Genomic DNA, 11,121 nt, shown 5'->3' on the forward strand with positions numbered 1-11,121 from the left:
TTGTTTCAGCTTGCTTGGATTTAATTCAGGCCTGAGCTCTCTGCAAATCATTTGTTCAAGTTTATGACATTACACATTGCTGACTAATAGCTTCATTTTGCTGAGTTTCCATTTATTACTGTCACTATTACAGCAGGATTTAAATTTTTGTAACTTGCCTATCCTAGCATGAATGTGACTTCATTGACATTTAACACTGATCCTGAAGGCTCCTCTTTGTTTGTCACCTAAAGACCAAATACTTCTGCTGCTGACTTTTAAAATCAGTTATAATCTTGCAGGATTTGGCTCGGAGGATAACCCACAGTGAAAGGCAGGGAGTCTTAAGAGAGAGAGTTTCCCAGTGCGTTACATGAGATTGATTTTTCATGTGCAGGAAAAAAGAGGTCTCCTAAAGGGAAAAAAAACTAAACAAATCCAAACTCCCCGAAGCAAACAAAAAGTATTCAACTCAGAGTCAAGTAATTTCTATGATACTTGAAAAATATGCATAAATCTGTTTTTCAGTCACTAAAATTTTAGAATCTGGTGTGAAAATATTAAATACCCATTAATAAATCCCTTTATTTAATATTATGAAAATATATAAAATATTTAAACTACAATTTATCATTTTAAAAACAATATTCCTCTCTCTGCTTTCCAATATTCATAGTTTCATCAACTGGATCTGAACTGAATCTCCAAATTCATTACAAACATCGAGGCAAAATGAAGTGTTGTGCTGGATGATTTTCTATCAATAAATAACCAGATGAAAGCCTTTACTTTCAGAGTCATTCCCTCTTTGTATAAACTACAAATACAGATTAATGGAATCCTCAGAAAAAGAATAATACAGTATCTTAATGGAATGAGCAAATGTTTCCCTGAAAATTTCACACTATGAACCATATTTGTTCTTTAAATTCCCAGCAAAAGCATCCATTGGCCTCACACTCTGAATTTTGCAGAAAAACATTTTAAGGCACTGGATTTGAACACTGCTGGGGGAATTATTGACATATGGGCAAGCAGGAGGGCCACTCAAAGCAGATTAAAAGTAAATCTATTGTGAAGGCAGATTTTAACAGCATCCTGAATGATCCCACAAACAGCCATGCAATGCAGGATCTGGGGCAGGAGCCTCGTGAGCGCTGCTGTCTGACCCACCCTTGGGAGATCTGGGCAAAGGCAGAGCAGGAGCAGAACCTGAGGGCCCTGATGCTGGGGAAGGTGGAGCAGCTGCACACACAGGAGTTGCCCCAGTAAGGCAAGGCCAGCTGGGCTGGCAGAGAGGCCCAGGTAACAGAACTGCTTACCTGAGAGCAAGGTATGGGAGCCAGGATCCAGGATTACCCTTTCCTTGCCTTTCCCAGCTGCACAGTGCTCCAGGTGTCCTCTCCTCAGCCCTTCTGCTTCTCAGCCTCTCCTGCCCATGCTGAGAACGCCCCTGCTCATGAGAAAAGAGCCATTACAGGAGCAAGCCAGCCTTCCTGGGGGACACAGGGTGACCTTGCCAGATGAATGTACTGACAGGGAATCCAATTTCTGCACTATTAACACACAGGTTTACCTAAAAATGACATCTCAAAGTATTTTCCTAATGCCAAAGTTTTCTTCAGAAAACTGAGTCTTGGGGTCTGCTTTAACCACATTGGAACAATTTATTATATTAAACAGGAAATTATATTTTGTTTAAAAACAATGATTGTCAACTGCATTTTCTTAGAATATTTCCATCTGGGAATTCGGATGTTTTTAGCACAAGAACTTCAACTTGCTGCAGAGCTGTGCATGCCATTACCTAGTTACACACATTCCAGTTATTCATCCTGGGAGAGGTGTTTCCCAGCCTCACAGAGAAAATCGGAGGCCAGGCAATACTGGTGATAGGAAGGCTCATGACTGGAAGAGAAAGAACCATTTCCCTTGCAGGAGTGCAGTGCTTAAGGGCAATCAAAATATCATAACAAAATATGTCAAAATATGTTTCCAAATCAATGTTCTTAGAAATCTCCATTTGCTAAAGGCATATGCTAAAATTTTTGTCTTTCTGGAAATAAAAGCAAGCATTGAAATATCCAAGGGGAGGAAAATGTGCAATTTTCTCTCATCTGCTTGCGTCTACTGCCCATTTTAGGACACAGCCAAAGTAATGGAGGCCCTTAGCAGTGAGGCTAAGGGTAAAATGGTTAAAAACTCATAATATCTGAGCTCCACAGGAAAAGCTAGTGTGACAGACATCAATCTGGAGAACCCTATCAGTGCAGTGCAAGTTTTACCTGGGGTAGAATCTTGGTAATTGAACTCTAAATACAGATAAACAGATGTATAATGTAACTGTTCGTGCACATGCAAGACACTAAAATCCAAAGCACAAAGATGCTCTGTCGTCAGAGCTCTGCATTCATTTACTCTCCAATTCCAGCCAATTTGTTATCACAAATGCTCTCAATTTAAATGTTTTATTTGATACAGGGGGAATTAAAAATATATTTTTATTCTGATGATAGAGATGCACTTAGCAGAATATAAACCAGTCATTTAATGGCTACTTAATGGTCTGAAGCTTTAAATGAACAAACCATAAATTAAGGCTTTTGTAGCCTTTTATGCTTTGCAATTTGGATCCTAAAAACACCATTTGCATTCATTATGTAGGTCTGATATAGAACACCTTGCTCCCCAGTGACAGTCAGCTGCATTCCAGTATTTGTCACAAGAGTGAGCTTGACACTGCTGCCTTTGGAAGAGCTTCTGGTTTCAGGTGTGGTGGGACACAGCCTCTCCTTGGAAAGAACGATTTCACACTTCTCCAGGTGACTCTGAGTCTCCTCAACACCCAGACTGAATCACACTAAATCCATTTCTGTGTCTGCAGTTCACTGCATCATTTCAGACCAGGCAGGGGGGATGGCTCTTTGAAACCCCCTATGAAAACTCAGCACAAAACCTGTGTAAGTAAATGGTAAGTTTGCTGTGAGACTGTATGAAAGAAATTCCTTCCCAAAAGTGTTGGCAAACACTGCTACTTGAATCAGATCCATGAGTCAGTCTCCCTTTCTTCTGAGTCACTGTTGATTACCAGACATCTGTAATTTAGCAGCTAGGAAAAAAAATTAAAAATAACACACACACACACATATATTTATGTATTTAAAGATTCATCTTGGGTTAAAAATATAATTTTTTTATTAAAGTATTTTGAGTGGAAAAAAAATTCTGAAATAGAAATAGTCAAAGCTAAGAAAATACAAAATACCTAAGAGTTTCCTCTCTGAATATAGTCTGAACTTCTAAAACAGAATTTCTTGTATTTTTCTTTCAAAATACATAATTCAGTGCATTCTACAAGCAGTAAGTTTTAAAATACTGTTACCAAAAGGAAAAAATGACTGTTCTAACAATTTGATTCCGTTCCCTGGGGCTTTTCCCCCTTCATCTGGGCATTCTGTGCCAATCCCTCTCCCTTTAGGTACATGCCAGAGGGGCGTGCTCAGCTGGCCTCAGCGGGGCCCCTGCAGGCACTGTCTGTGTGCCGATCCCATCCCTCACGTGGGGTTTGCATTGCCCCTGTGCTGCATGGCCAGTGCTCACCCTGCTCCTACAGGCTCTGTCACCTCCGGGGCATTTCAGCCAGCTCTGCTTCCTGTGCAGTTTCCTCCCATTAAGGAGCTGGCTTTGCAATCACTCTCCCCTGACCAATTACTTTTGGAAGCACCGTTGTGCCTTTCCTCTTGTTCCCTCTCTCAGATCCATTTTCATCTTTTTCCAAGTCTAAAGCCTACCAGGATTATATAATGACAATGTTAGTATCACAAATGGCACCTGAGAGCTTGCATCCTCCTATTTCAAAACCCCATTATATTTTTAAAAAATAAAAAATAACACCACTGTAATGTCACAGAAATTTATATGTGAATCCTCTGTCACAAAAACCTGGTCCAGCTACCTCTGGGACTGTCAGCAGAGTAAATTGATGGTATCAACAAAACAAGTTCAACCAAACAACATAATTCTCCCCTTTTCAGGGAAAAAAAAAGCTGCAGCAGCAGCATCTCCTGCAGTCTGATTTTTGATTAAATAACCAAAACAAACCAGTGAAAAACAACAAAACTTATTATTAGGCCTTCAGAAATCCATCTGCTTACATTCTTCACATCTCTGTCACCTGTTGGGGACTCTGATATTTTAAATAAACTGGCCTATGGTAGCCCACACAAAAAGAAATTTCCATAAAAATCAAGAGCTATTTCCATAAAAATCAAATGCTCTGACTAGCATTCACTCACCTTTGCTGAATTCACAGATCACAAATTGTGGAACAGACTAAATTAGAGCTGTGACAGCTGAACTCCTGTTGGGGTGTTAATGCACACCAGTCCTGTGAATGAGTTTTCTGGAGAGGTTAAAGCTTAACTAACTTTTTACATCCAGAAAGGCTAACTGCACATTTTGTGACTTCCAGATCACCTCCATGTGCTGTGCTTCTTTAGGCATGCAGTCCTTGCTTCTCCCAGTGAGATAGCCAAGCAAATGCTGTATCCAGACACGGAAGGTATCCTCAAAGAGCTACTGAATTTACTACTGAGTAAAAGCAAGTACAAGTATTTCTAAATTAAAGTAATGGCACCCTAGCACACAAGATTTCTTCCAGTCAGGAGGAAATTTCATATAATGATACTCTGTAGGCACGATACAATATAGACTGTATAATAAATGTTCCATGAGAATTCAAAATTACAGGGCTCCTCACCATTAAGCATCTTAGGAGTATTGTGTTCTCAAAACAAAGAGAATTAACCCTAAAAGACCCCAAGTTCTCTCCATCAAGTTGTGCTTTAACAGGGAGTTTCTCCCAGAGCTGCTGCTCTCTGTGTGACTTTCTTCTCATTTCCGTCTACCTACTCTGTCCCAATCCCTTCTACCTTCACCACTCCTCCTTCCTCTGGGTTATCTCAGAATCCACCTTCTACAGAGACTTTTGAAGCACTGGGACGTGTCAGAGGGGTTCAGATATTCTCACATGTGGGTTTTATGCATGGAAGTACTGTAATGACCACAGGACCTGATCCCTCAAGGGAGAGGGTGCATGGTGACTGAGGAGAGCCAAAATTCAGTCCTGCAAACAGTTTCTTTACTGATTTACCCCAAAGTGACTGGGATTCCTCCTGCACACTAAATGTTACTGTGTTTTGCATAGTTTAAAAGGACCATGGCTACCTCCCAGGTTGATCACGAGCCAATAGAAAACACCACTGAAGCAGGACCTACCTTAGCTTCAAACCAGGCTCTTTCTGAAACAATTATGCATCCCAGTTTCAGGGGAACCTGACTTCCCCACCTTAACATTGTTCCAGCACAGAGTCAGACCATGCCTGGGTACTCCTCCCTGCCTCCACAGGGCAAACACAAGCTGCAAAATCCTGGCCTCAGCAGCAGCTTGGCAGGAAATTCTAGACATCAAGAGAGCTTTGTAAAAGCAAGCTTTCCACTTGAATTTTCAATATTACTATTTAATTTGCAAGTTTTCTGTCAAACACTCTTTCGTGCAAGTCCATTTGCATTTTTCTGCTAAAGACTGACACAACAGAGAAATAAGAATATTCTAAGAAGTCACCAGACACAAGAATGGTAGAAAGCCAATACATAGTTTCAGAACTGCCAAGGAGTGATATAAACATAAGGAAGAAACAACAAAGTGCTCCAGTGACAAGTTCTGACCAACAACTCTTCAACCACGACGTGGATTTGCAAGGAGATGTTGAACAGCCAGGAATACTAAAAGTATTTCAGCTCCTATCCAGCTGCACAGAAAGTGTTTACTCACTTTTTAGTCCTTAATCTTTTCACTATTTTCTGTTTCTGAAATATGGATGTTTGTAACACAGAGCACCAAGACGTTATTTTGATGCTTACGGGAACATCAAACCTCCACTAATCAGTGAAAAAATGAACCCTCAGTGATAAAGATACTCATTCCTTGAGGTACTGAGAGCAATCACTGAGAACAGATTACAACATCAGGGTGAATAATTTTACTAGCACACATTTCTACAATACCAGGCAAATTTAGGAATTGGATAATTTTTACAGGCCGTATTTAGCATTTACTTTGCCAATGATATTGTACAATGTGGGTATTTCACTAAATGTAAAGCAAAAACAAACTGTGGGCACAGTCATATGTGAGTATAAATACACATGTACCTAAATCCTTATCCATGTTTTAGAGTTTTATATTGTCAATTTTACCACTTTTATATTATCTATGTTTTACAATAACTGCACAAGGGAGAACCATTCTAGCAGCTCTACACCAGAAGCTTTAAATTTGGTTAAAACCATTCTGGTTTAGCTTGTGTTTTATGATTAATATTAACATTACTGTTTTCCAAGGGATAACATCTGGGCAAACAATCAGTAGTTCACAGAAAGTATATCAAAGTCACCAGTCTTCCAGTTTTCACAAATGTCAGCATATAAATTACCAGCCACTTAAAGCAAAAAAGCTACGGATACAACAAAAGCAATCATAGCACTATCTAAAATATTCTGGGAGCAGTTGCAAATGATTACTGACAAAAAAGGGATCATGTAGGAACTCACCCCCAGGATGGGGTGAGCCGGAAAGGTGGAAAAGTCTCTCTTCCAACCCGTGTCTCCAAAGAAAGACTCAGTAGTCTTCTGTTGTCTGGTCTCAAGGTAGTTTATTGTATGTTATCTAAAAGATTTTCTCCCCGAGCTGCTGCGGTCCGTTCAGCAGTCAGGCAAGGGCACACTCCGACACCCAGGGGCTGGTGCCCTCTTTTATATCATATATTATGTGTTAGATGTTTATGGTTTTTCCCCAATGCCCATCACCTATATTGAATAGTGACTTTCTACTCTAAACCAATCTGTGAGTGCCAACATCACCAAGAACATGGAGGTTAGGAAGAAGAAGGAAAGAGGACAGGGCATGCCCAAATCCCTCCATCTTAGAACTTCTGACCCCCATGTACAAAACTCAGACCCCTCTGTACAAGGCCTAAAACCCCCCTGTACAGCACTCAAAAACTCTTCCTCTTACTTTGTGACTACTTCTACTACAATATCTAAACTTTTGTGATTTCTTGTTCTTCCTGCAAGGTTGGTAAATTGTTCCATGGATCAGGTTCAAAGCCACAGAGGTCTGTGGCTGCATTCCAGGGTCTCAGATGCTTTTGACCTGGGCCCGGAACATCCAAGAGTGTCCAAGGGACATTCTGGGTTCCGACAGGATCAGTGCAAATATTCTTCACCACACAGAAAAGACAACACATAAAATTACCCTTCAGAGTCCTGTATGTGTTTCAGCTGGTGAAACACATACAACACTGAAAGTTTTGCTAAAAATCTTCTTTTAAAAAACAGAAACTGACATACATAATGGAAATTTTTATGAAGGATGCAGGATTTTGACTGACACAGTTTTTGACACTGATTTTAAGATTAATATCAATATTAATGACAACTTCTGTAAAGGAAGTTACTCCGAGTTTAGTACATAGAACTGGAAGCATCTTTAAAAACATATTATATGGTCCATCATAATTCATTATTTAATTGGAGGGTGTTAGGCTGCTTTATTGCACAACCCACTAAATAAGTTTTATTTCAGGGCTTACTACTTTTCCTGTTGTGAAAAGAAATCAAGGTTTCAAAAGTTACTGATGAACATTCAAACATGGAAACAACACAATTATTTTCAGATATATTACCCTGCTCCTGTGCCTTTGTAAGGAATAACTGAATTTAGAGAGAGTGAAAAACCCAGGGAAGTGCAATCAGACATTCAAATAGAAAATTCCTACAAAGTTTTGATGTTGCTACTGTTGCTGCACTGCCAGAAAGCAAATTGCTCTCTTACAGGTCTCTAAAATCTGCACTCAGAGCAAGGGAAAGAATGTGCTGAGCAACCAGCAAGAGATGCCCTGAGCTGGACTGATCCGTGGTGCTCCAGAAGCAGCACTTCCTCCAAGAAGGCTGCACAGCGAGCACTGTCCCTGGTGCCTCCAGAGCTCTGAAATGGCACCTGAGCAGCACCAGGCTCCATTTCCCAGCAATATTTTGCTGGTTTCTCTCCTCAGTGACTGCTTCCTGTGAGCCTTGAGTGCATGAACAAGAAGAGACTTGCAGCTAAGTCATGCCTGAGATTCCTCATGAGCTTCCATAAAACAGGGGCTCAGCAGTGACAAGAGATGTTTAATAGCAGCTGTGGGAGTGTTTCTTTATTCACAGGTGCTTGTCCTTCACCAGGCACGGATGAAGCTCTACCATTCTGGACTCTTTACCTACAGCTCAGCACTTGGCTGGTCTCTAACCCACTGACCTGCATGTTCTTCTAAAGGAAAAAAACCCTCAATATTGGTTTGGTTTTTTCTCCTTCTTATATTAGACTTAAAATAAATTGCCATTCTTATCTTTCAAGACAGATGCAAAACTCCGTGTTAAAAAACTAGTTCCAAAAAATCTTTGCTTATATTAACCTAACTGGTATGTCAATTTTGAGAGTGCTCAAGTTGAATAACTCAGGACATGACAGAAAAAGCAAAAAGAAGTTGTAGATGATGGGAAAGAATATTTCACAAACATGTCCATATCCCTCTTGAGAAATTTTAAGTAAACAGTGCATTATCCACTTTTAAAAATTATTATTATTTGCTTGAGAGAGTTCTGAGATTGTATCAAGTACTTAAGTCAAAAGTTTAAACACTAGTTAGAAAAATAGGTGCTTTGTATCCAATATAAATGTTTGCAAGAATTTTGTAAGGCAAACAGATGGGCTTCTGTCCCTGAATTCCTTTAAGTACTGATTCTAATCCACCTCCACAAAGCCCTGCATTACTCAAGGCATAACATACTTATCACAAACAGAGTTTTTAGGCTTGAGAAATACATATTTTCAAATTGATCCTCCATGATCAAATAACAATCTAAAAAAAAGCTACAGCTTTCCAAATTGATTTCTGCTGTTCTAACATTTTGCAAATCGCTTGTTTGGTACCTTTTCCTGTTTCACCTCAAAATATCTGCCAGGCTTGGAGAGACAGTGCACAACTGTGTCATCAGGATACAGCTGGTCACTTTGAGGCCTCAATCCCAAGTCATTAACACCAGTGAAAGGTTTTTATTGATTGCAGTGGATGGCAGAACAAGCTGTACCCAGGACATGTTGCAAGTTGAATTTGATGTGCTCTGGCTTTTTCCCTTCAGATACCCGTGTGATCATAGTGAAAGGCAGCTCAGCTTCATTTCGAACTGATTTTTAGAAGAGGGGCTTTTTTCCCAAACAATTGCCCAAACTGAGTTTCTTCTGATAGCCAATTGGTTCTAAGAATGAACACGTTCTCTAATTCTGTTTCTTTTTCAGTTCAGCAGCTCTTTCTCTTGGGGCCTTGCACAATGATGCTCAGCAGAACCTTGAGACACTCTGAAGATCCTGCCCTGCTGAGGGGTGAAGGTGAGGTCAGTGAGGGAATGCGCTCATGACCTTTCTTGTTCCAAGTTCCCAAGCAATAAGCTGCTTGCAGAAAATGATTTTTCAGCTTTCCCACTGAATCAGTTAATTGCCTCCCCACGTTAACAATTAATGGGATAGGTGTGAGGGAGTGGTGGCCCCTGCTGCTGCTGCCTACGCTGATGTAGTGCCATCCGTGGTGGACATAGCTAACAGCACCTTTTACACGATGCTGCCAAGGCTTTGCAGGGACAGCAATTCCACATGCCAGCCCACTTTGCAGCTGAGTCAGTGTCGCTTCCAGAGCTATTAAACAGGCATCTGTGCCCAGAGGGAGTCCTGCCTGCTTGGATATGCCAGATGAGAGCCAGAGTCTTTATTGCTTTCCTCCCTGGGACACTGAGATCCTGAGGAGGTGCTTTTCTCACCATGCCTCACCAGAAGGTGTTCCCAAGTTCAACTCAGTGAGGCTTTATTGGCCTGAAAATACTCTCACTAAAGATGCCAAAATGAATTCTCACGTTCAGATTCTCAAAGACATAAAAGGTGAGAGACACACATGAACAGACAACACACTTCTTGGGTTAGTCTACAGAGGACTGCCTTGCAATTTTCCACACTTTCATTCAAATAAAAAGAAGAGTTTATGACTGGTGTAATGTTGCTTTCCTTTCTCTTCACCTGGAAGCTTTGGGAAGGGATGAACAAGCTTACTTTGTAAACTTTCCTTTGGATTTCCCAGTCCTATTCTTCTCTTGTCTGAATTTCCCTGTACTGGGTTAAATTTCAGTATATGATGCCTGAAAGGTCTCCTCCTGCAGTACTGAACACTCTTGCAGGGACAGGGCCATACCCAGACATTTTGGGCCAAAGCCAGAAATTAACAGCATGTCCTCATGGGGGTTGTGTCCCCTCATCCCATTTCCACCTCTGGGTTTTTGCTGATTTTTCTGATTTGCTCACGCAAGCATTTTCTCCACCTTAAGTGGAGCTGCTCTGCAACTTCATTGTGGTTCCTATTTACAGCTATTATCTTAACACTATTTACTAATCCAGGACAAATTTCTCAATCCTTGCTGTTTTGAAAAACTTTCCAAAGCCCAGGTAAAAACTGGAATGCTGTGGCTGCTGCTTGTCATTCTGCTCTGTGATGCCAAACCCACCAGAAACCTGAGCTGCAGCTCTCAGCCTGCATTTCCACCTTCCATCCTTCTCCCACCTGACCTCAAGTGTCTCCCCTCAGACCTGGGCTATTCTCAGGCACCAAACCGGAGCACTTTTACTTCTTCTGCCCAACTTTAATATCCACTGAACACACACCAGTGACCTGAAGTTCTCAGCTCAAGAGCAACAGAAATAGCAGCTGGTTCCTGAAAAACTTTGGGACATTTGCCACTTCATTTATTAAACTATTTTGTTTGGTAGAACACTTCAGTCAGACCAAAACCAGTTACATGCTAGATTGTAAAAGAATTTTAGTGAAGGTTTGTCTTTGAATTTAGTGAAACAAAAATTGAAGAAAACCAGGAAAAAAGTACTAAGCCTTATCTTTTCCATCAGTGTAACAGAAAATATTAACTAAAACAACTCTCTCTCAATCATCCTCAATTAAAATGCTTTAAATTTTGAATTCAGCAGCCAAAGAGATAAAACACTTC

The sequence above is a fragment of the Anomalospiza imberbis genome, chromosome 4 (assembly GCF_031753505.1).
Source record: "Anomalospiza imberbis isolate Cuckoo-Finch-1a 21T00152 chromosome 4, ASM3175350v1, whole genome shotgun sequence".
Classification (NCBI taxonomy): Eukaryota; Metazoa; Chordata; class Aves; order Passeriformes; family Viduidae; genus Anomalospiza; species Anomalospiza imberbis.